The sequence below is a fragment of the Vicugna pacos genome, chromosome 32 (assembly GCF_048564905.1).
Source record: "Vicugna pacos chromosome 32, VicPac4, whole genome shotgun sequence".
In the NCBI taxonomy this organism is placed as follows: domain Eukaryota; kingdom Metazoa; phylum Chordata; class Mammalia; order Artiodactyla; family Camelidae; genus Vicugna; species Vicugna pacos.
The window spans coordinates 21,636,207-21,661,981 of NC_133018.1; the positions used below are offsets into that span (position 1 = coordinate 21,636,207).

General features: G+C 46.7%; 1 long non-coding RNA gene across 2 annotated transcripts; it reads left to right on the forward strand.

Annotated features, from left to right (window-relative positions):
• The first annotated feature begins 11,332 nt into the window (after window positions 1-11,332).
• Window positions 11,333-22,776, forward strand: LOC140690900 (uncharacterized). 2 transcript variants are annotated; one of them, XR_012066248.1, is made up of 4 exons: window positions 11,333-11,397; window positions 12,518-12,764; window positions 21,014-21,228; window positions 21,732-22,776. It is a non-coding gene; the product is annotated as an uncharacterized lncRNA (long non-coding RNA). The 2 variants fall into 2 exon arrangements; XR_012066247.1 differs by having other exon boundaries at window positions 21,156-21,228.
• Window positions 22,777-25,775: the final 2,999 nt, after the last annotated feature.

The window sequence follows — 25,775 nt, forward strand, 5'->3', positions numbered from 1 at the left end:
TCCTTGTAGAAGGTTCCCCACACTCTCCACCCATTCTGCCATGTCTCTTGGGACCACCGCCACCAACAAAAAGAGGTCCCTGCGGGTAGGACTCTCTTTAACACCTACGTTCCTTTCAATGAGAAGCAAAAAGACATTGTATTTCACAGACACAGCCTTCAGCCATTGGGATATAATTTTGATAAATCTGATTCCTCTTTTTCACATGACCAGAAAATGTCACCCCTGTCTTCGAATCTCCAAGCAAACCTAACATTTCAGCCTTATCTTTCTCATGCTTGCAGAGGGCAGCTTTTACACCCAGTTCAGCTCCAATTGAAGAGTCAGCATTGGGCTAGACGTTTATAGCTCATGATCTGTAAGGAAATACAATGCCGGGGACCAGGAGTGCTAACATTGAAAGAAAGAAAGAGAATCTTTTTTGAAATGTGAATAAGCATGACTGTATTTATCAATTCTCCAAATGCAAGCTTTCCCACTTAAAAGTCTTGTCAAAGTTGGGCCCAGCTGGGGAGTGACTCATCTTCCTGCACAGACGCTCCCTCCAAACTAAAAATAGTGTCTCTAATTCAAGGATAATTACAATCAGACATGGCGCCCAGGAAACTTGCAAGAGCGCAGAACAGAACACAGGAAGCGTACGTCCAGAGCCCTGAGGGCGTTCTGCACGGGTGGGATGATTTTTTTTTTTTTGAAATAAATTAAAACTAGGGAGAATGTTGGTGACCCAGAGTCTGATCCCTGCCTTCGTGAAAGCATTTGGAAATTTCAAACTAATTTCCCAGCACATCTCCTGCTGATGTTATTATTAGAAGCATCTCTTCTTCACTGATCTCAGTGGAGGACTATATTCCCCAGGGACACACGGACCCAATTATCAGTGTTTCTCTTACAAATGTCTCCTCTTTTTTAAGAACTCTAGGTAGAAAAAAAAAATTTTTTTTAAACCAGGCCTTTGCTTTAGTCTGTTGAAATGAAACTCAGACACCCAGGATGTCCTGTGAAAAAACAATACGCACCATAAAGAAAGCAGACACACGATTGGTTTGTCTTTCTAGAGCAGATCTGCACAGAAATGTCAATTTATTAAAAAAAAATCTAATTTCTGTCACAACCGCCTGGTTTTAGGAGCAGTCACCGAGCTACTGAAGAGAACGTGTTTTGCACGTTAATCACAAATGTCCCCTTAAGTCTTTGTTCAAAGTTGATGAAAATGCTTGGCTCGTGTCACTATATCCAAATCTCCCCTTGTGATACATTCGGAAGACTAAGGGAGGAAGTGGAATTTGTGTGTATTTTTTAAAGGTGAACAATGGCTATGACAAAACCCAGGATTTTGGTGTGGTTTTTTTTTTCAATAAAACCAAAATATGTCAAAGATGGATCTTTTTGGAAGCATTTGATTTTTACTTTTGGGGTTTGTTTGGTGCTGGAGGATCAGGGTGAGATAGTGGTGCTTTTGGGTGTAAGGATGTCACCTGTCCCTGGAGCACCTGAGATTTCTGGTCTTATGCACGCCCAGACGTGCAAGGGGTTCACACGCGCGGGACGAACCGATGACCAAAGGGCAGTGGTGTCAGGGATAAATTCTTCCTTCCTCCCTCACCGTGGCCTGCTCTCAGACCCCCTCTCCTCGCCCCGTCTCAGAAGCCAGGCCCACAGGTGGACCAGCTGGTCCTGCTGGATGCCAGGCAGTGAGCAGCTTGGCAAAGACCCTGCTCCCTCCTGCCTCCCTCCCCTTCCCCTCGCTCCCGCCTCCCCCTATTTGCAGAGCCTAGTGAGGGAAGCCTGCTGAGACATCACAGGGGTCTCACCCCCCGGGCGTAGTCATGGGCGGGCCTGTGACCCAGAGTCTAGTGAGATGCCACGGGGAAGGACATCTCTTCTAGATAAAATCCCAAGCTACACAGGCAGGCTTGCTGTCCTGGTGTCCTCCTCTCCTCCACCGCCTGGAAAATGGGCACGATGTCTGGTGGCCCAACAGCTATTCCACTGCTACGACGTGACAAGCCAACCTGGCATTGATGGGGGCAGAAAATGGAACGGTCGTGGGTTCCTTGGCAGAACCGAGCCACCGTACGAATCCCGGGCTCCCTATTCCACACTCCTTCGTGTGTGAGTCAAGCACACGCTTCTTTGTTTAAGCCAGCTCTTGTAAACTGCCCCGCTAATTCTCCCAGCCCTACCTGATACAGTAGACCCCTGGATCTTTCTTCTCTCCGGGAAAGCCCTATGCACGCAAGCTTCCTTAATCAGAGGTGGAGAAGGTGGTGAGAGAAGCCATTTCTTCTCGAGTTCTCAGCAACAGAGGGCACATCTAGGGCAGCCGAAAATGACGACCCCTCTCCTGGCCACGTGCGGGGTTCCAGCTTTATCACCCAGCTCCTCCCAGTCCGTGTTAATGACTCACCCTCTTGTCTCCTCCTCCTTCTCCCTGCACGTCTGAATTCAGAGCACCAACCCTGGCAGCAGGTTGCACCCTATTGCTCCACCCACGTGCCAGTGAGAAGCCCCGCGGGGCCACGCGGGTCCCGCCGTGAGCTCGCCTTCCCCGGCGATCTGAGTGAGTTCAGTTGGATCTGATTCTCATTGCACAAGTCAGGCTCAGCAGGGCAGCCCCAAACAGTAATTTCCCTTTGTGTTCAAGGCAGGGCTTTCACACTTCGGCTTGGTTGTGCAATGAAACAAGCCTCTCCGGTCTTTTCGGTAGAACCTGCGATTTTCTGCTTTGACGCTTTTGCTTCATTCTGCAGGACTGGAGAAGCTGCTCCGTGTCTGTGAAAGCAGAAGCTGTCAAATATCCTGAATTCCCCAAACCAGAGCCCACGGAGAGGACAAAAATCTCGGGAGCAAGACACACAAGGGCACTAGATTTATCAGTCATCTCCATGGAGGTCTTTTAAAAAAATTTTTTGCTTACTTTCTTATTTTGGGGGAAGGTAATTAGGTATTTATTTATTTATTTATTTATTTATTTATTTAAATGGAGGTGCTGGGGATTGAACCCAGGACCCTGTGCATGCTAGGCAGGCACTCTACCCCTGAGGCATACCCTCCCTCCTCCATGAAGGCCTTGATCTCCATCTTGATCCCGTTCTCCTGTGAGGGTAAATGTGTGTGTGAGTTGGCAGAAATACCATAGGGTTGAATTTATGGCTTAGGAATTCAAACAATGCATTTAAAATGCCTGGGGACACCTCCACCAGAGCATTGTACCTCTTTTTATTATGGAAACGTCAAACACAATGGATCTCATTTACTAAGGCACTGATAAAGTCTCCCTTCGCCGCCTGAGTAAAACAATCCCACCCTGAGTCACCTCACCAGTCACCAGGGCTGGTGAATTGGGTCATCGGGCCGTATGGATCAGACAGCTGACCGACCTGATTGACGTCAGTGCTAATGAACATTATTATATTGAGTCCCGCCTCTGAGCAAGAGGGAAGGATGCTGTGCAGATAGACCCACCCTGAATCTTGTTATCAGGACTCAGTCTACTTGTAAGAGTATGAATTTGACTTGGGGACCAGGGGCCCAACCAGATGTTAAAGACTCAGCGGGTTTATTGCTCATCGTTTCAAGCATCTTGGTTCTATGATGCGTCTAGACGAGCAAAACTTTTACAAATATGGTGAAATCTGAAAATGTGTATAATGGGCCAAATTACCTCTCGATAATGTCCTAGAGGAAGGCGGTTCCTCTCCCTCTCAGATTGGGAAGTAGAAGCATGACTGGTGTCGGAATTCAGACTGAGCTGGGTTCCACATCCTGCTCTGTCAATGGCCAGCTGTGTGCCTTTGGGCAAATGACTAAACATCCTCGGGTTTTGGCTGTGTTATCTGTAAAATGGGACCAGGACTAGCATCTGGTGGGCTTCCTGTGCTGGATTCAGTGAGAGGTTTTGTTTACAGGGAGCAGGGCGGACCAGCGGCTCCCTCCAAGTGAAAGTCACCAAATTACGTCTGCTGCTAGGGAAACGCAGCGCTTTAATCCTTGAAGATCAGACGAATTACAGTCAAGTGTTAGAACTCACAGGTGATTAGAGGCTGTCCGGGGCTAGACGCTTAGTTTCCAGATACAAGAAAAAGAGAGCCAGAGAGGACAAGTGTCCTGATCCAAGTCACGTGGCCAGTTAGCAGCAGAGCATGGCTGAGGGCACAGGTCTAAACAGTCCTGTGCCCGCGTATCTGCTCAATCACAGAGCACTCACGGACATGGCTTATATGACATCTAATACTTACACTCTCAAGGAACAAGGCAGGCAGCTCTTAGGTTGATTAATTACATAGCTCAGTGATGCCATCAAAACCCAGGTTTTCCCCCATCTTTGGGTTGTCCCATCCTATATATCAACAGTGCCATCAGACCCACTCCCTCTCTGTGATCCATTCAATATTCTACAGTGAAAAAGGTATTGGTTATGTCTGCTTCCAGCCCACTTAATCTATAAAGCCATATTTTGGCTACAATTTAAAAACATAAATGATATATCAGGTCTCCATTAAACAAAAGGAAAAAAATATATATATATATATTAATTTCAGGCTAAGTAATTGGGATAAGAAGGAACATGAGGGTAAAGTGGTTAATTTTGCAAGAAGACACGAGAGTCCTAAATGGTGTGTATTTGGCTGCAGGATTTCGACTCTCTGGGGCTTCAGGATGCTGACTGCCGCTTAACTTAAACACTCAGCTCTATAAACACTATCTGTGAGAGAGTGCCTGTTATTTCCACCAAACCAGCAGCACAGATAGGGCCATGACAATTGGGACCAAACAAATGGCTTCTCTTAAGTCAAAAAAGCCCCTCATGACTTCAGTCACCGAAAGCTTGGACTCTGCTTACGCCCAAGCCCCTTCATGATTATGCACGTGTCCCCGATTTTACTGTCTCGAGAAAGATCCCAGTGTTCTCCTTATTTGCTGCAAGTAATAATAAACCCTTCCTTCTCCCGATCTTCGGCTTGGTTGTGTCTTTTGGCCCGACATCCACCAAGAGGCAAACCCAGTTTTCAGGTAACAGGAGGCGGTTCCCAGCCCCTCCAGGTTCCACCTTCCTTGACTTGGGGAAGAAAGCCGCCCTCCTTCTATCGTCAAAGACAGTAATTGGGGGTCAAGTCATCAGCCTTAGACTCTTCCTGACTCTTCTTTTGTCACAGCATCACCCTCCCTCACTCTTCTGACTTCCCCTTCCACTTGTAAGAGCTCATGTGATTCCTCTGGACTCCCCGGGATAATCTCCGTACGTCAAGGACCTGATCCTAGTTCTCTGTGCAGAGTTTTGTTCTGTTTTGCTTTTTTTTCCCCCATGAGAGGAACCTATTCTCTGGCTCCAGGGATTAGACTGTGGGCATCTTTAATGGGAAGGAGCATTACTCTGCTTGCCACACCTGGCGTTAATCATTTCCTCCATGACAGAATCTCCTTTCTGTGTTTCCTCCCCAAGTTTTGGGTCCTGGGTGTGATACATACTAAACAAATATCATCAGTGGAAGATAACTAAGGCGCTGGCCATAAAGCACTGATTGTGCTGGAACGGCATGAGGCATCAAATGCAGATGTGTGAGAGGAAAGAATGCATTTACAGAAAGTATTTTGGGATACATTTGGATTAGCTGCTGTGAAATTGTGATATAACATGAAATATATATATATCTTGACCTTTGTCTCCATTTCCTGACACAGGGCTCCCCAATCCCCTGGAATTCCCTGGGCGACAGGAGCATCTTTTGTTCTAACGAGGTGACTCCTGGTGGGCTCCTGGATGGGGCTTGGCCACCAGAAAGACCAGCCCACCATGAGAAGCTTGGAACTTTCATCCCCAGAGAGGAGAGAGGGGCTGGAAATTGAGTTAATAATCTATCATGCCTACGTGATGAAGTCTCTATAAGAACCCCTAATAGATGGAGTTCAGAGAGTGTGTGGGTTGGTAAACATGGGGTGGGATGTCCCCTCCCACGTACACTGCCCTGCGCATCTCTTTCTCCTGGGTACTCGGAGTTGCACTGTTACCCTCCAAAACTGGGTTTGCCTCATGGCAGATGTCAAATAGCGGGAGGAGGAAGAGGTGATTGACATCTTGAAGTTGGGGGGCACTCTTGTGGGACTGAGTCCTTTCCACGTGGGACCTGATGCCACCCCCAGTTGATTTGAACTGTAGGACATCCACTTGGTGTCTGCAGAGAACTGGAGAATTGTTTGGTGGAGAAAACCCACGCATTTGATGACCAGAATTCAGTGAATGAATGTGAGAATAGGGGAAAATACAGAAGAGTTTTTCTGAACTCAGATGCCATATCTTTAAGGAAGTTTTGTAGAGAGGCAACCCAGGGATATGGTTTGAAATGTGGACTCTACAATTTTCCTGGGTTTGAATTCCAAGTCATCTAATTACTGGTTTTTAGAAGCTAAACTCTTCTGTGTCTTCAAAAAGGATTAGAAATAATAATAACCTAATAAGGTTGTTGTGAAGATTAAATGGATTAATACTTGTAAAACCAGCTCATAAGAAGGAGCATTTGAGTGTTAGCGATGATGGTAATGTGGGCAAATTGAATAAAGGGACTGCCAGTGGGATGAATTAACTCCGTTGGTAACCAAAGCTGAGCTCTGTTATGCAAATTTTGACACTCAGTGGGTGGCTTCCTGATGCTGAACCCAGCGTGGAAGGTTGTGGACAGACAATCCAGGGTGCTAATAGTCTGCCACGACCTGCGCTTCAAGCAGCGACCCAGAGGGAACAGGCCAAGGACCAAGCATGGGTGTTGGAGCATCAATCGTAAGAGCAAAGCTGCCCGCATCTGCATTTTAGGCATCTAATCCAGGGGAGCTGGCTGATGTCCACAGAAGCTTACTTCAGGGTAGCTTTCAATCCCTACGAACTTCTTTGGGGTGTTCTCTGGCGCTGAGAGTAGAAGGGATAAATCTATGTTTCTCCTTTTGTTCAAGGAAGAAAAATCTAGCTGGCAAGACCAGACGCAGAAGGGGTGACCTAGGAAGGGAGAATGGGCACAGATCTTTAAGGGACCTGGTGTAAAGGACCGGTATGATTTTCAGACACTCAGCAGTCTAGGCAGGGGTTACAGATGTGGGCTCTAAAGGCAGACCACCTCTGTCTGATTCCCAGTTCCCAGGCTGACCTTAGGCAACTTACAGAACCACCTTAAATCTTAGTTCCTTCCCTACAAATGAGTGTAATAAGAGCGTGTTGCCCCTGTCCCTGACAAGCCAGATAACTCAGAGACCAGGTCTTGGAGCTTAGAAGAAAAGAGGCAGCTTGATTCCTTTGCTGGGCAAAGGGGACTCAGAGCAGGCTAGAGCCTTCAAAACTGTGACCCCACCTTGGGGATGGGGTGGGGTGATACATACAGCCGTAGCTCAAACAATAAACAACCAGCAGAATCATTTTCTCATCATAAGACTTAGAGTGGCGTCATGATGGCTCCAAGGCGACCAATTCCGTAGAAGCGGAAATTGTCACTTTTTCCAATCTCTTTATCTCGTGAGTGCCCAAGGTGTGGTCTTCTTTGTACTTAGCGTACTTCGTAAGGTTGCAGTTCTGTGACCTTCTCCCTGGAAATCAGCTCAGAGACCAAGCATGATTATAGCTTTTGGTTACTGGAATAAAGTGGAAACAGCAAGATCAACAGCTTTAGTTTTAACAATGAGCCTGGAGCTGTGAGTAGCAACCAGTCCGTCGGGTGTGTTGACCGTTCTAAGGGCAAGCATAAGAATAAGCAATCTGTTAGCCTAAGTGCGGCCATTTTTATTAGTGCTTCAAGCACGTGCACACAGGTGTTTATGAGATCTGACTGACTTAACCCAAGTATTACTTTTAGAATAGTGTCCTACTTGAAGTAAGAACTCAGTAACTGATATTGTTAATGCGATCACCACTAGGCGAGTTTACATGGCATTTCTCAATCTAGAAATCCTCATTGGTAAAATGGGTCGTGGGACTCCACAGACGCACAAGATTCATTCATTTGGCAGTTGTGTACTTGAGCGTATGTACTGTTTCATTTGTTGAGAATTCAGGGGTGAGCAAAGATGATGCCGTCCATGTGGAACTTACATGGGAGGAAAGGCAGAGAAGAGTTGAAGCCAGAACAAAAGCAAATAGCCAAATAAATAAATAAGATACTAGACAGTGAATTTGTCTATTCGACAAATGGATACGTTCTCTGTATCTAAATTCCCTTTAAATGGGCATCTTACAAATAGCAATCCCATAGGGCAGTTGTAAGGATTAAATGGATTAAGAGTTGGAAAACTAGCTCATAATGAGGACAGATAGACAGGGGCGAGGTGAGGGGGGGTGGAAGTCTTTATCCACACAGGAGGGAGTGTCTGATGTGACACTGGACAGGCTAGGCCTGCCTTATACTCCCAGCATTTTGATCCAGGATCTGCATCTGGTTTTCCAGCTGGTAGGCTGATATGTGTAAAGGAGAGAAATGATGAGTGCAAAAAGAAAGTAGATCAGGGCGTGAGAGGGAAAGGCATGTGTGTTCTGGCTTTTTAAAAATTATATTTTCTGCCAGGAGGAGGGAGGGTCAGGCAGCCACTGTCACAGCCAGGAACGATGGGGTATATTTTATTTCCCACTGATCTGGAGAGGCTAAAATATTTCGTATGATTTAAAATAATTCTCCAGCCCTTTGGACTGCAAAAAAGAATCCTCCCCGTTGCTGTGGGAGGCTGCAGGCAGCCCACCTCCGTGCGGAGACTTCTCCCCGGGTCTTGTCTGCAGCAGTTGCACAAAGTGGAGAACTGGGGAATTAGCATAATTCGCTTAAGAAATAATTCTCCGCTACCATCTAGCACCCTAAGAATCAGTATTTAACAGTTAACCTTTCCGGTTGGAAGGGTGTTCTCAGCTGCATACTCCTCCAGGCTGGCGAGTAGAAATGCTTTTGCTGCATCTCAAATGTGCAGTCCCCTTCCTGAGGAAACCAGGATTTCCAAGCGCGGGTGTGGCCGCACAGAGTTGTGTGCTTTTACACACACACACACACACACACACACACACACACACACACTTATGTACACAGTATTTCGCCCCGCTCTAATTCCAGACTACAGACGACCTCGGCGAGCATCTACCACCCTCCCCGAAGCGACGCAGTGAACGGGTCAGAACTCTGCGGGGCTACACCGCAGAGAGCTGAGGCAAGATGCAGCGAGTTGAGCGGCCGAGCAGCGGATTTCTGGGGGCCTTGAGGCAGATGCTCAGGCCCCCTTCCCTTTTCTCTCGAGCGGCGAGCGGCCTCCATCGGCCCAGAAGGATGCTCCTCCGCGTCGGCTCGCTTTCTCCATCTGCATTTCAGGTCAAGCAGGGCCAGAGGCGGGGCGTAGGTGGGCGGGGCGGGCGGGGGGGTGGGGTGGGGCGGGGCGGGGCAAGGGGGACTTGGGCGGGGCCAGGGAAGGGGTGTGGCCGGGCCGGGGCGGGCCGGGGCACAGGTGGACTTGGGCGGGGGCGGGGGGAGGGGGGGGGGTGGCCGCTAAGGGGCGGGGCCGGGGTGGGAAGTTGGGCGGGGCCGGGAGGCAGGGCGGCCGCGGAGACTGGAGAAAAGTTGTGGGCATCCGAGAGCCCGCAGCCAGCAAAGCCGAGACGCCGGGGCGAGGACCACCCTTTGGGAGCCAGGCGCCACTTTCGGAGACGCAGCTGTACCACCCGAGGTCGTCCCAGGGTCGGGGGCAGCCGCGGGGGCCGTGGGCCGGCGGCGCGAAGCCGGAGGCTGCAGGATGCGCTCCAAACACAACGGCCCCGGGATTGTGCGCAAAGCACTGCCGGGCAGAGGTAAGGCAGGAGCGGGTGTCTGTCGTCCTGGCTCTTGGGCAGGGGTAGCTGGAACTTAGGGTCTGTTGGGGAAATCTGGTGAGGGCGCTGATGCCCCTGACAGCGCCTCTGCGGGCCTCCCCCTTCCCTGGATGGGCAGACCTGGGGCAGCCCTGTGGGGGACTGGGGCAAGCTTGTCTCTTCGAGGATCTTCAGAAGCCCTACCTGAAGCCATCTGAAGCACCTGGAAGTAGACCACATTCTCGCCCCAGAAGTGAGGAGAGGGCATGGCTGAGGGAGCGCACTGACTGTGCCCGACTCTGGTTTCCATGGGGTTCAAGCTCGTCCCACACTGAACGCATTGTGGTACTTAGGGTTCAAGAAGTGGGGTCCGCTTATGTGAGCCCCCTTTCTGCAAACAATGGGATCGCATCCTGCGCCCTATCTGTACCCTCAGCTTGTCTAACTGGGACTGGGGATCCCGGGCGGAGAGCCTGGCTTTTTGCACCCCTTCCCCCCAACCCCCGGTCCTAGAGCTGATCTTAGGTCACCGAGGAAGGCGCGCTCACAGCGCAGCTACAGCAATGCCCAGCTTGGCAGAAACCTAGGACTTCCCTGACACCCCAGGATCAGTCCCATGTTATTTGGGGGTTGTCGGGCCCAGAGATGCTGGTGTCTAGAGCGAGTGGGAACTGGGCTTCCCGGGAGTCCCTGCCTGAAGCCGTTCACTCCAGACCCCTCTCCACAAGCGGCATGCAGGGCCTCTTGGAGTGAAGGGATTTTAATGGGCACGTTAGACACAGCACAGCGACTGGAGCGTTTATTACGCCGACTGGTATTGCGACTATTGTTATTCTCACTCTACACGCTTGGGGCCGGGGTCCCCGCGCAGAGTCGGCGAGTGGGGCTGGGAGAGTGGTCTCCAAGCCTCGGGAGCAGCTAGCATCCAGCGCCCCTTCTTGCCCAGCACAAGCTCGGGTGGCCCTGGGGAGAGGCGAGGCGCCGGGCCTCAGCTCCGCAGGGACAGTGGCAGCTCACGCAGCTTCTGCCAGGGCCTGGATGCAGGAGAAAAAGCGAAAAGGTTTTCTCGCCGCCTGCTCCGGCATGAAGGGTCTGCAGGGCTGCATGGGTTAAGTCAGCGGTGTGCAGGGCATCTCCTTGTTTCTGGGCCCAGGTTCCACCCCAGCCTCTGAACAGGCTGATGGTCAAAAGCCAAATCCACCTCAATGGGAGTCATTTTTTTCTCTCCTTCCATCCTCCTTCCTGAGACTCTTTAAGCTGAGCTTGAAGAACTTTCATAGCAACACAGACATACACTGCCAACTGATGTTAAAAAGTTGCATTTGCTTTTCAGAAGTCATTATACACAATCTGGAATTCCAGAGAAATCCACCCTCCTTCAAATTTGAAATTCTCTTTTTACCAGTCTAGTCTTGAGACAGGTTTCAGTCTCTCTGTGTGTATGCATGCTTTGTGTGCCTGTATATGTAGATCTTTTTCTTTTCTTTTTTTTTTTTTTAGGATGCCAAACTCAAGTTCATCTAAAGATGGGCCAGAGAAACAAGAGTCTGACACAATGTCAGAGAAAAAGCTGGCTTTGCTGGATTTATTGGAAGGTGGGATTGTTCTGTTCTTTATGGGCAATTTAAGGTACTTTTCAGGAATAATTTTTGACTCCATACTTGAAGACTTTAGAAACTGAGCTCCACATCATATGAGGCGAGTGGATTTTTAACAAGCTGTTTAAACAAACTGGAGTATGCAGTGTCGCTGTAATGTATCCCCAATTAAGCAGGCCCTTCTATTAAAAAAAAAGTTGCCAATCTCTGGTGAAACAAATCTTCTAAGATCTGTTTTTTGAAAAAGTCTCTCTACAACGGGGTCAACACTCAGTGTGTAAAACCATTCTTTTTTTTAAATTTTTTTATTGATTTATAATCATTTTATAATGTGTCAAATTCCAGTGTAGAGCACAATTTTTCAGTTATACATGAACATATATATATATTCATTGTCACATTTTTTCTCTGTGAGCTACCGTAAGATCTTGTGTATATTTCACTGTGCTGTACAGTATAATCTTGTTTCTCTATTCTACAATTTTGAAATCCCGTCTATGCCTTCCCACCCTCCGCCCCCTTGGCAACCACAAGTTTGTATTCTATGTCTATGAGTCTGTTTCTGTTTTGTATTTATACTTTGTTTGTGTAAAACCATTTTTGTTTGGGAAAATACTTCTTCATTACTATTCTAACGTCTCCCCACCCCCGGCACTTTCAGTGCAGATAGATATTCTTGTTCAAGGAGAGTGTATAGAAAAAAAGGAACACTTTGAGAGAGCCTATTTTATGTCAGCCAGTCCAGATCAGAGGAAATAGCTGGATAGCTGAAGTAAATGCCAAGCGCAATGATCACACGGGAGCAGGGGTGAGCAACCACGAATGGAAGTATGGCTAAGTCCTCTCAGCCCATGGGACCACATGGATTTATTTGGAATCCAACATCAATCATCCAGGGAGGCATATAAGGAAAAGCATAATTGTCCTCTTTAATTTCTCCCTCTTTTTAGCCCTGCTCCTAAGGCGGGGGGTGAGGGAGGCATTTTAAACTTTTCTTTGGTTTTTGGTTTTTGTTTCCTAGGGCGATTCCCTCCTTGTCGGACTGTTTATTAACGCAGCCAACTCTAACAGTCACTCTACGTATGTGTAACCATCCTCCTCTCTTCTTCACTTGCAGAATCCAGACTGGGTCTGCAGCTGGGTACTCCCAGCTTGGAATAAACTACTTCATTTCCCAGAGACCCTTGCAGCTAGGGGTGGTCACGTGACATGGCTCTGCCCAATGAGAAGCAGGCGGTGGTTGTAGGGCGGGGCTTCTGAGGATGCGCAAGGTCCCGGATGTAAGCGGCGTGCGAAGAAGACGCGCTGTCCCGGGCAAGGCCGCGGCTCAGCCTCTGGGCTCGTGCGCAGGCTGCACGTCGCAGGTGGGTTTCCCGGGCTTCTGGCGCGGACCTGTGTGCACAGCAGCGGCTCCTGGGTCTTGGGCGCTCAGCATGTTGCCTTGGCATCACGGTCCCTCCTCAGAGCGAGTTTCCCTTCCGGTCTCCCACGGGAGGCCCGGGGTCCTGCCCTAGTGTCTGTGATGGAGTCGGGCCGACTTCGCCCAAACCCGGTGCTGCTCGGACTCTAACGGCTCCCGGCTCCGAGGTCCCCGGGGCTGAGCGTCCAGGTGGGCAGAGACCTGGCCTCCGCGGCCGCTTTCCCCAAGGGCGGAGCCGGGGGCGTGCGAGTCAGAGAAGTAATGTTGGGCTGGGGTCCCGCTTGACTGCAGAAGGCGAGCCCTGAGCGGGAGAGGGGGGTGTTAAAGGCCGTTCGAGTACCTTTTAAACATGCACAAATTATCGCTTGTGCAAGCATCACCCACACTCCTGTGTAGCATGCAGGCTCTCTGTACGGATGTGACTACATCCCTCATGCACCATGGGAGTCACTGCCTGGCAAATTACAGAACACATTTCTACAACATTATTAGATACCTTTTTTGTTGGTTTTTTGTTTGTTTTAATTGAAGTATAGTTGGTTTATGATACTGTGTTATTATACATATATACATATACAGTGGTACATATACATGTATATATAATATATCTATTCCGTTTCATATTGTTTTTCATAGGCTATTACAAGATATTGAATATAATTACCTGTGCTATATAGTAGGACCCTGCTGTTGGTCTATTTTATATACAGTAGTTAGTATCTGTGAATCCTGAACTCCTAATTTATCCCTCCACCTTCCCTTCCCCCCCAACCATAAGTTTGTTTTCTATGTCTGTGCATCTGTCTCTCTTTTGTAAATAAGTTCACTTGTGTCATTTTTTTAGATTCCACAATGATATTTTTCATTCTCTTTCTTACTTCATTCAGTGTGATGATCTTCAGGCCCATCCATACTGCTGCAAATGGCATTATTTTATGCTTTTTTATGGCTGAGTAGTATTCCACAGTATAAATATACCACAACTTCTTTATCTGTTCATCTGTGGATGGACATTTAGGTTGCTTCCATGTGTTGACTACTGTAAATAGTGCTGCTATGAATATTGGGATGCAGGTATCTTTTCAAAATAGAGTTTCTGCCAGATATATGCCCAGGAGTGGGATTGCTGGATCATATGGTAAATCTGTTTTTAGTTTTTTGAGGATTCTCCATACTGTTTTTCGTAACAGCTGTCCCAAACTACATTCCCACCAACAGTGTAGGAGGGTTCCCTTTTCTCCACACCCTCTCCAGCATTAATTGTTTGTGGACTTTTTTTGTGTGTGTGTGGACTTTTTAATGATGGCCATTCCAACTGGTGTGACTCAATGTAATTCTAATTTACATTTCCTGATACTTAGTGATATTGAGCATCTTTTCATGTCCTAGTGGCCATCTGGATGTCTTCACTGGAGAGATGTCTGTTTAGGTCTTCTGCCCATGTTTTGATTGGGTTGTCTGTTTTTTTTGTTATTGAGTTTTTCTCCATCTTCCAGTTTTAATGGTTCATGTAATTTTATTGGGGCCATGGGGATACCCCAGAAAATCTCGCTATTTTAAGGTACCTAACCTTAATTCCGTCTACAAGGGTCCTTTTGCCACAGGATGTAACATACTCAGTTTCAGGGATTACCTCATGGGCATTTTGGGGGGGACATTGCCTACCACAAATGCTAATCAAAACACTGAAGTACAGATGGCCAGGGTTGGGGTAGAAATTTGAGGTCATGGAGTCCACCCTCTGATGTGGGCTTCTGACCTCCCGATCCCCAATACACACTGGGAGTCTGCTGCTAACGAGGCAGGTCTATTTATCTGCCCTCTCCCATAGGTGTTAGAAAGAGCCCAGCCTGGCCCCAGGGAGGTGGCAACCCAGCTCCTCTGTGAGTTCCTCCCACCTGGGTGTGGATGAGGGGCAGTGCATCTTGACAGTTAGGACCACCTGGGCTGGAGTCCCAGCGCAACACTCTGGCTCTGCAACTTCCAAACCAGTCCCCTGGCTCCTCAGCCTTGGGTTCTTCTTCTGCAGTGTGGGGAGGCTCGACCGCTTTCTCTGTTTAAGGCTCAGCTCTGGACCCTGTGGATAGAGCGGTAACCAAGTCTGACCACGTCCTCCTCGCAAGGTGTTTGCACTCTCGTGGGAAAGTCAGCACAGAGAAACACAGTTTGTACAGAAACTCACAGGTTAATTTCAAATGGTAGGAGATAGTTTCAAGAATCACCCCAATATCACCCCAATATTAAGTGATAGCATTCTCAGTGGGGCTTCATGGGAGGAGAGCTTGTCAGAAAACGTAATCTAGGAAGGAAAACCGTACAATCTAGGCCCCATAATCTAGGAAGGAAAGCCTCATTAAGAGGTGAAGGAGAGATCTGAATAGTGGGAAGGAGCCAGCCACAGAGGGTTCCAGACAGAGGATTGCAGAAGAAGCCCTGAAGGGTAAAGGCCCTGAGGCAGGAGCATTTCTCGAGAGATCTGGGTGAGGAGGAGTAGGAGAGAGCCTCAGGGCACTGAAAAGGGGGCGGATGCCCCCTGCCCGAGAGAAGAACCAGAGGGAGACCAAGTGTCTGCCATGGATTTTGTTTCCTGTTTCACAGTTGCTGTAAGAAGCCTGCCTCTGTAAAGGCAGGGTGAGGCTCTGAATTCCAGAGTCCTGGAGGTAAAGACAGGCCCATTTCCTGAAGACCTTAAAAGGATTTCTCAAGTTTTCCATGTGGGTTTCTGGGAAACCCTTTTTTGCTCACTTGAGAGTTTTTTTACTTTAAAAACAACACACAACAAAAGCCAGTTATCTGCTTAGTAGATCAGTCACATTTTTGCATTTAGCTCATTTATAGGTAGCTGGTCCTTCCACTTTTTACAGTTTTAGAGTTGCTTAACAGTGATTCATGCAGGAGACAATCCAGAAAAATTCAAAGTGACAGCGCTAAGCAGGCATACAAGGCATTTTGTGATTTTTTAAAAATCCTAATTAGAGGGGCATTGTTTGGTGGCAATTGGATTTCTTCTATGAGTGGAATTTACCTGTATTAAAAAACCCTCCACTTCTGTTGTGTTTTAGGTTGACTGTTGTTCCCTGTCATTTAGACAGATGACTTTACAAACCATTTAATGAGTGAAAAGAAGAAGCTAACGTATTACATACTGTTATAATTTATAATCCATCATTATGAAATTAGATATTTTAATTATGCAAATTTGCAAGGGTTTTGAGCCACATAGTCTAAATCCACAAAGCTCTTTGCAGATAATTATTCACACTCTCTTGGTTCCCTTTATGTTTTATTCAAAACACTAGAAATTATTATCTAAATTTGTGCCATTGTTTGATTATGAGCTTCTTGCAGACAGTTGCTGACTGGTTCCTTCTGCATCCCCAGTACAGGACTGGCACCTTGTTAGAGCTCATTAAATATTTGCTGAACTGAATTAAATTTGAAACACTGTGTTAAAAATCTTGCCTGAACCTCCAGGGTCCTTTGTGGCGATCTTGTTCTCACCGTAGCAATCCTCTTGCACTTCAGACTTAATAAATATATTGGAACATCCCCTCTAAAAGGAAATCAAAACTTTTCTACCATACTTGTATGCCCTTTGGTTTGGATAAAATCTCTTTCCTGGGGGTTGGGATGTCAAAATCCACGTTAGGACCATTTCTCTGGAAGAAAGACATTTTACTGAGCCAGCAAAGTGACCATTTTGAACTGCTTGAGTTCTGACTTAATTTTTTATCTGTTGGAAATTCTGAATATTTGAAATGCTCGGGTGTAAAATTGAGAGGCCAGTTTTTTTCTCTGCAAACGTGGGAAAAGATTTGATGGTGCCTCGAAGAATCGTGGCAGAATATGGGGGAAATTCAAACCCAGTGCCCACAAACTCAAATGCTTCTCCAAAGCATCATTAACTTTTCTCACCTCCTCTCATAACACCCCGCCCCCCGGCTCCTGCGTTCCAGCCACATGGACCTTCTGTGGATTCCCGTGATTTACCAACCTGGTTCCCATCTTGATACCTTATGTTGCTCTTCTCTTTGTCTAGAATATTCTTTTCTTGCATCTTTGCATGGCTGGTTTCTCATTAGTGAGTTCTAACCTCACACATCACAGCTTTCTAGAGTCTTCCTTTTCCTTCCCAAAGAGACCCAACTGTACTTCCATAAAAATAGACAAATAAAACAGTGCTTCTAAATGTGGGCTCCTGGGACCCCTGGAATCCCTAAGATTCTTTCATCATCATCATCACCAGCAGCAAGTTTTCAGTTTTGTTCTTGCATGTGTGCATAGTGGAATCTTCCAGACCTGCATGGTGTGTGATATTGCAGCAGGTTGAATGCAGAAACCGACAGAGGAGTCCAGCTGTCTTTCTGTTAAGCCAGGCGTGAGAGATTTGCAAAAAGGCAAAACTGTAGTCCTTGTCTCATATTCTTTTTGTTTTGAAAAGTAGTCCTTTTTAATGAAAATGTTCGTTAAGTGTTTCTTGTTAATTTTTTAAAATTGAATTAATACAGATGTTTGTAATTTCTCAAAAGAAAAATCTGAAACAACTTTTTAAACTTGCATTCCACTGAGGCACAGGGAAAATCCTCAGGATTTGTATTCCCTTTGGGGTTTGCATGGTGCGCACCTCAGTTCAGCATCGTCAAGGGGGATGCTTCCCCTGTCGGGGACCGGAAAGCAGCTTGTCTTACAGGTGACGGTGAGCTTGGCAGTCCCTGGACTTTGTCAGTTCTGAGAGTCCTAGTCTGGGTTGCCGGGTTCATCCTGAAACTGGGAGAGAGGTCTTACGAAGATTATCCCAGGAAGGAAGTTTTCAGGGCTGTTCATCCAGTTCCTATTATTACAGCTTCTACTGCAGATTCCACGCCCCACCCCCACCTTTTTTTTTTCTGCCCTGGACTTACTGCTGCTGGCCAGTATTTTGAACTTTTAACTGGTCAGCTTGTACTCTTCAGTGCTCCTGGCCAGTGATGTTTATGTTCTGGGATGAAAGGACAAAACGGGAGAACACCCCTGGCTTGATACTGGCTGGATATTTCCATGGCTTCTTACAGCACACATTCAGTAATGTAATTTTGGTGGTTTCTTACTGTTGGAAAAAAGGAAAAAAGCCACGAGGAGCTAGATTCTGTTTTGCAGCAGGGCTGGGTTGCACAGCTGAAATCCGTAGGATCAGATACAGCATTTCCATCCCTGAGGACGTTCATAAAGCCCCTAACGGGACTTGCTGACCAGAAGAGCCACAGGCCTGGCAGCAATTGTATGCCATTTGTATGTAGATTTCACAGCTAATGGATCTCGCTCAGAAATTTCATTGCAATGTGAACACAATGCGCTGTAACATTTGAGCTCAGATCCAAAAAGAGACAGCCTGTGTGTGTGTGTGTGTGTATGAAAAATCCAGCTCATTCTTGGTTTCTGTAAGGAACTCAGTCTCAGATCTCGAAAGAGACAGCAGTCACTCACAGGCCAGGAGGTGGGGAATGAACCTTCAGTGGGCAGGAAACATCTCAGCCTTGCCTTATTAATAGCTGTTAGAATTCAGTGCCCATGTGTACTTCATCCGTGACGCCTCCGGTGACTGTAAGAAGTACCGTATGTGGCTGAAGGACGGATATTTTTGGAGTTAATTATAGCTAGTCATAGAATAGAGAAACATTGTTCTTTGCTCTTTCTGTTCTAAAGAAAAGGGACTGACATGAGGAAATCAAAAGATCAGGATCCAAGTATGTGGCTGTCAGTTAGTTATATAATTAATTAGTCACAAAATTAGTTACATGATTAATGTCAGGAGAAGAGGGAGCAGCTAGTGGCTGCCTCATCTTTTTAAGAAGTACCGATTGCACTCCCAGCACGTCACTGATAGGTTTTCCCTGCCGTGGCTGAACTGGTCATAGTAATGGGTGTGCGGGAGGAGAATGGGCTGGGCTCACTTTTAGTGAGATCAGCACAAGAATTAAAGCACCTCCTATGTGACAGTGATTTTCACTCTCTTCTTCCTCCTCCTCCTTCAAGTTACCAGATTGTGAATTGCCCTAGAATCAGTTTTAGTGCCTCTGGACATAAGAGATACCTGATCTTCTTTTTAATTCCAGATGGTGAAATCTCCAAGTGCTTTCATTGCAAGAAACAGAAAACTCAGGTAGCCTGACTCACTTGAGATAGTGCTTTATTTGGCTTACTTAGCAAAGTGTCTGGGTCTCAGCAGCTGGTGTCAGTGTAGTTTTTCAAAAACTTATTAGCCCTACAGTCTACATGATTGGTTCTGACTTCCCTTCATGGTTACAGGATGACTGCTGTAGTTCCGAGCATCACAGCCACATTCAGGGCAGGAAGGAGTGTGGAAGGAGCCGACCCCTGCTGTTTGTCCCATTTATCAGTGATAGAGCCCCCAGTAGCCGCCTGGTTCTGTCTCACTTGTCAGAGCTGTTTCACACTTGGACCTGTAAAAATGAGCATTTACTTTCCAGCTGCCCCGGGGCTCACTGTCTGGACAATTAAGCAAACACTGACTGGGAGTAGCCCACCTGACGTACCCGAGTGTACGCCAGGGCTCAGGGCTGGAGATACAGAGATGATCGAGACAAACGCGGTCCTTGATGCTCCAGAAATTAGAGATTTTTGAGGGAAGCCAATATTAAATGACCGAGTCAAAAATGATTAAGTGTTTAGTTACAGTTTGTTACTCATTGCACAGTGACATGAGAGAGGTAGACCAGAACTATATGGAAACATAGTAGAAGGCCTTTCTGAGGGAGAAACACTTGAATTGATTGTCAGAGGGTGAACAAAAGGAAACTGAGTGAGGAGAACGAAATGACCATTTTCAGACAAAGGACAGCGTGGACAGAAAGAACCAGGTGGCCAACGAGTGATGAGGGCAGAGCACAGGGAGGGCGGAGTGTCCGCATCAATTCGGAAACACCCAGCGCGTCTGCTGTCGGGCGCCATCCAAAGTTATGAGGGGCGTAGGGAAGGGTCACTGTACACTGATAAAGAGATGGTCGTTTTTGGCCACACTGACCACCCTTGTTGACTGCTCTCTTCCTCGGTTGATGACAGCCGACGTTTGTGTAAAAGATTGAATTCTGCGGGATCTTCATTGGCTGTAGCTTTGCTTGGATCCCAGGAGTCCTTCAGTGTCACTTGGACGGAGTGTCACGTTGCTGTCCATTCTCCTGTTTATGTCTGACAGTTGTCTAGAGTCTGACCAGTGAAGACATCGAAGGTGCGGGCGTGACTGGGGGAGGGGGAAGCTGCTCCTGTCTGCAGGAGGAATTTGCTGGAGGTCAGCGCAGCCATGGATGGCTTCTCACTCTGACAACTCTTCCATCGTTGAGCAATCTCGTACCTTGAGGGGCTCAAACAACAGACATGTGGATAATGAATATGTGGCAGAAATATAAATAGGATGTAAGATTTGTAATACATGTATCTGAAAGTCGTGAAGTCACTGACACTCTTTATATAGCTGTAGAAATTTTATTTTTTGTTGTGAATGCTAAAAATTCCACCAAGCCTTAGCCACTTTTTCCTGAAACCAGCTCACAAGGATGAAGAATTTATTAGGTTTCTTTCCACCCGCTTTCTCCCCTGGTTACCATAATTTTATTTTCTATGTCTGTAGGTCTGTTTCTGTTTTGGAAATAAGTTCATTTGTGTCTTTTTTTTTTTTTTTTTAGATTCCACAAATAAGTAATATCATATGAAATTTTTCTTTCTCTTTCTGGCTGACTTCCCTTAGTACGACAATCTCCAGGTCCATCAGTGTTGCTGCAAATGGAAGGGATAAATGGGGAGTTCGAGATTTTCAGATACCAAGTGCTGTATATAGAATTAGGTAATTTTTACTGTATAGCACCGGGAACTACATTCAATATCTTGTAGTAACCTGTAATGAAAAAGAATATGAAAAGGAAAATACATACATACATGCAGGAATGAAACAGGATGCTGTCCACCGGATATTGACACAAAATCGTAAACTGACCAGACTTCAATAAATTAAATAAATAAATAAATAAATAAATAAATAAATAAGAATTTTATACCCAGATGGATATACCTTTTATTCCCAGATGACTGAATTAGATTTAAGGTGGCAAAAGTCACTTGAGTTCACATTTGTCACAGAGAAGATTTTGAGAACGTATTTTTTAAGTGAATTATTATTGTTATTATAACTATATTTTGCAGTACAGAGCTGAGCACAGAAATGGAGAAATGAGACGTGGTTAGAGAGGTGAGAGCCAGACGTACACGTCTGGCAAAGTGCAAAGCTGGGGTGGCTCCATCTGGAGTCACTGGCCCTTTGTGCCTAACACTCGCCTTCCTGCAGGTGGAACGCCTGGGAACGTCCTGGCTCGTTACTAAGACTGAAAACATCTCACGACTTCGGAACAGTAACCCAGGTGAGCTTTGTGTTTCTGGCTGGCGTCCTTTTTTCTCAGTTTTGAAGGTGGTTCTTGGAGTTGATGGTGCTCACCTGGAAGTAGAAAAAAAGGTCACTGACGGTAGCTTCACATCAAAGTATCCAACAGGCAAACAAGTTATGGCCCAGGCCATTTACTGAATCCTCTTGTCTCCACTGTCTTCCCCGTTCCCTGAGTGCACATCCTGTAGGCGCTGCTCAAGGGGGCAGGCCAGCGTGCCACCCTGGACAACGCCCTCCCCCGCTCCGCAGTCACCGTCAACACACGGGGCGTTCAGCGTGGGGTTTGGTGCCTGTTGCCATGTGTTTTGTTATGGTCTGTTATCTTCTTCTCTAGACCATAAACACTTTATGTTATTTTATTTTATTTTGTTGTTTTTTATTGATGTATAGTAGGTTTACAATGTTGTGTTAGTTTCTGGTGTACAGCATAGTGAGTCATTGATACCTATATATTCTTTTCCATATTTTTCTTCATTATAGGTTATTACAAGATACTGAATATAGTCCCCTGTGCTCTACAGTATGGCCTTGTTGTTTATGTTATATGCAGTAGTTTGTATCTGCTAATCCTGACCTCCGACTTTACCCCTCCCTCCCCACCCCTTCCCCACGGGTAACCGTAAGTTTGTTTTCTATGTCTGTGAGTCTGTCTCTGATAAAACACTTCTAAATTCCCAGTGTTGGAAACAAAGTGATGTTTAATAAACGATTTTGTGTAAATGAGTGAAGGGATCAGTGAATGAATGGGAAATTGCATGAGGGCTCGAGTTTGCTTTCTCCGGTGGTTGAACGGGGATGCTGCAGTCTCGGAAGGCGGTAGCAAACGTCATGCAAAGCTGTCTTCTGCCTCCTTTTCAAGTTTGATTTCAAAGGGAAAAAAGTGGCCAGGCAATCTGATGCCTCCTGTTTCAAGATCTGTATCCATGTCGGTGCCCATTACAGCTGTTGAAAGAGACGGGAAGTCTGCCCCTCATTTAAACTGTGGTGCTTCTGGAAGTCGCAGGTGCTGAACAGTTTCAAAATCCAAGTGAAAAATACTTGGAAAAGAGCCCTTACTTCGCAGCTGGCTTTCAACTGCGTGAGACAGAACTCCTGCTTCACAGTGGCTGAAACAGTAGGGGACTGTTATCTCTTATAATAAGAAGTCCAGATGTAGGTAGTTTCATGGTTGGCTAATTCTGCAGCAAAATAATGCCTCCCAGAGGCTTTCTCTGTCTTTCCATTCAGCCACATCAGTAGGCTGACTGCCTCATGATCTCAGGATGGCTGCAGAGCATCCAGACATCACAAATACATACAACTCTTCCAGCAAGAGGGGACCTTGCTTTCATGCACCTCGTTTTAACCATGGAAGAAGATTCCTTCCCATGATGTGAAAATTACCTTCAAAAAGAAACCCGTAATTCTGTCTGGTTATTTCATTTCCTAATTTGTTGCCTGGGCAATAATGTTGTAATCGACACCCCTGCATTCCCACGCAGGATCAATACTTGTAAAATTAAAAAAAAATACGTATTTTGTTGGACTCTGAGTGATTGAGTTGTAATATTTTTAAAAAGAAAAATGCAAATGGTGGTCATTGTTTTGATTTGTGAGGCTGAATTTCTTCTCTTTAGATGGGATAAAAGGAAATAAGGAAAAGAGCTTTAACCCAAGTAACACAAATATGAGACATTTTTAACATTTCAGTATCCTTTCTTCTTCCTGCTATTACTTTGGAACCCACATGGGCTGTAAGAAGCCCCTTTTTCCCCCCTTTGAATTATATTTTATGCCTGGCTAATATCCCTGTAAAACTCTTCTCAAAATGTGAATAATTATCTCTTTGGATGATTGGATAAAAAGATGTACACACACACACACACACACACACACACACACACACACACACACACACACACTGGAATACTACTCAGCCATAAAAAAGAATGAAATAATACCATTTGCAGCAACATGGGTGGACCTAGAGATGATCATACTAAGTGAAGTAAGTCAGACAAAGACAAATATATGATCTCACTTATATGTGGAATCTAAAAATATGATACAGATGAACATATTTACAAAACAGAACCAGACTCACAGACATAGAAAACAAACTTGTGGTTACCAAAGGGGAAAGGGGGTGGGGAGGGGTAAATGAGGAGTTTGAAATTAGCAGATACAAGCTACTATGCAGAAAATAGATAAACCACAAGGTCTTACTGTATAGGACAGGGAACTATATTCGCTATCTCATAATCACCTATAATGAAGAGTAATATGAAAAAGAATATACATGTATAACTGAATCACTATGCTGCACACCAGAAAGTAATACAACATTGTCAATCAATTCTACTTCAATAAAAAAAAATTGTCACTCTTCACTGGCTGTCACTGGCTGTGACACACGGGCTTACAGAGGGGGATGGTACTGGGCTGCAGACCCGATGGCTATGAGTAGATCCCGAAGTGCACACAGCACAGAAATTTGCAGCTCTCTGCATCCTGCCAATGTTGGGCCCAACACAGTGTCAACAATATAATGTGCCAAGTGCCCGAACGAATTGTTTAGGCATGAGGCTGTTGAGAGATGGGCTTTGCCTGTGTTTTCTGCTCTTCTTTTTTATCTGTGAGCCTAAACTTCCTCCAAAAATATATAATCGGCTAATTTTAAAAAGTGTTCATAGACTTGATGGATTCTGTTGTAAAAGACAGGAAAAAAACCTCTCGTAATTTGAAGTTTCTGTGAACTCTCATTGTGGAGAAATATGAATGATCAGAGTACAAACCACACAATAAAGAGCAGTGTCAGTGAAGTGGGAGGGGTTAGAGAGTCTGTGTGTTCCCACAGGTCATGGGGCCAGAGGAGACACAGGGCACCTAGTGGACTTGTCCTGTGGCCACCTCGGGCCACCAGAGAGCACGCAGAGGGCGATGTTCCTTGAAATGACTTATGTTTGTGTCACCGGGAAGCAATTCTCAAGAGGAATAAACTGCATCTTCTTACGTGGCCAGAAACCATTTTACAGAGTGCCTTGACCTTAAAAACTGGAATAGAGACTGAGTGCAAAGCTCAGCGGTCCACCCTCGGAAGAAAAATGTGTGCTTCTTTATGGTCTAGAAGAATACTCTAAGATAGACTTTTTTTAAAAGACCCCACCCACTTTGGATACCACGAAGGTCAAAGGCAAGTCTCCCTGGGGGTGCTATCCTGTTTGGAAATCCAAAACCAGTCCTTCAGGAGTTTCTATTCGCACAGGTAGGCGTTTTAATCCAGAAAAGTATTAGAAGCAGTTGAACAGAGGCTAAGATCGCATGGCTGATTAACTTGAGACCCGCTGCTTTTTGGGCAGGGAAAGCGTTGACAGTGGCCGGCGTGGAGACGCAGAGTCTCCGGGAATGGAGGTTCTGGGGAGAGCGGCCTGGAGGGGAGGGTTCCTTTGAGGAGATTAATCAGTCACTTACTAGGGTGGACGCGATTTTCGGGAGCGACTAGACGCAGGCGCCACCGGGTGTAACATTAAGATGAGACTCAGCAGGGCATGTGAAGAGCCTGGGAGCATTCCAGGCAGTAAGGGCGCTGTGTCGGGAACCGGCTTGGTTGAACGTTACCTGTAACTGACCCCGGGAGGTCGAGATCCGCATTTAGAACACGCGTGCCGACAAACCCATAGCTCTCTTGTGAAGGTCAAGTGGGCTAATGCAGAGAAGTCAGTCTGGGGCACACCGAAGGCACTCGGTACACACTGGTCTTCTTCCCTTCTGCCTCCTCTTCACCCTCAACCCTTTCTCCCTCCCACCTGACACAGAGACCTCTGTGCACATGGCCTGGGGCAGCTCCGCCTTGACCTCCAGGGCTCTGGGGTGGCCAGAGCGGTCTCCCCAGGGGAGGACCGCGCGCATGCCGCCCTTGGGGGCGTCTTCGCCGGAGGGCTGCTTCAGCCCTGGTGTCCCGGTGGGTCCAGCGCCGTAGTGCTGGGCCCTGCCGCTGTCAGGCGGTTCGTAGCCTACGCACGGTTGACAGACACATGTTGAACTGGAAGATTCACCAGTCTCTTGTGGAAAAGAGAGCACCTGAAAAAAAAATAATGGAAATGAAATAAAGACGGTTGTCACCACCCCGCCGCCCGAGAGGCAGTGATGCAGGATGAGAGCGACTCCTGCCTGGCCTCCGTTCTCCCAGCGGGCTCACCGCCCAGGCGCCTCCCCTGCCCTTCCGGCGCCTGTGGGCCTGTAAACAAGCTTGCGACGTAAGAGCAGTTCTCAAAAGGAGGTGTCCTTTCCCAGTGAAAGCTCTGTACTAGGTGCTTTATGTCTGGTTTAAGTGACCGGAATTTTAAACAATAGGCAGGGGGAGGTAATGAGGTTTATTTATTTAGCTGTTTTTGTTTTTTTTTTCATGGAGGTACTGAGGATTGAACCCAGGACCTCACGCATGCTAAGCACATGCCCTACCACCCGAGCCACACCCTCCCACAGAAGCTAGTAGGTATGGGGGCTTTAGGTTACCGGTGGGGGTACTTAGTCTAAAAGGAAACT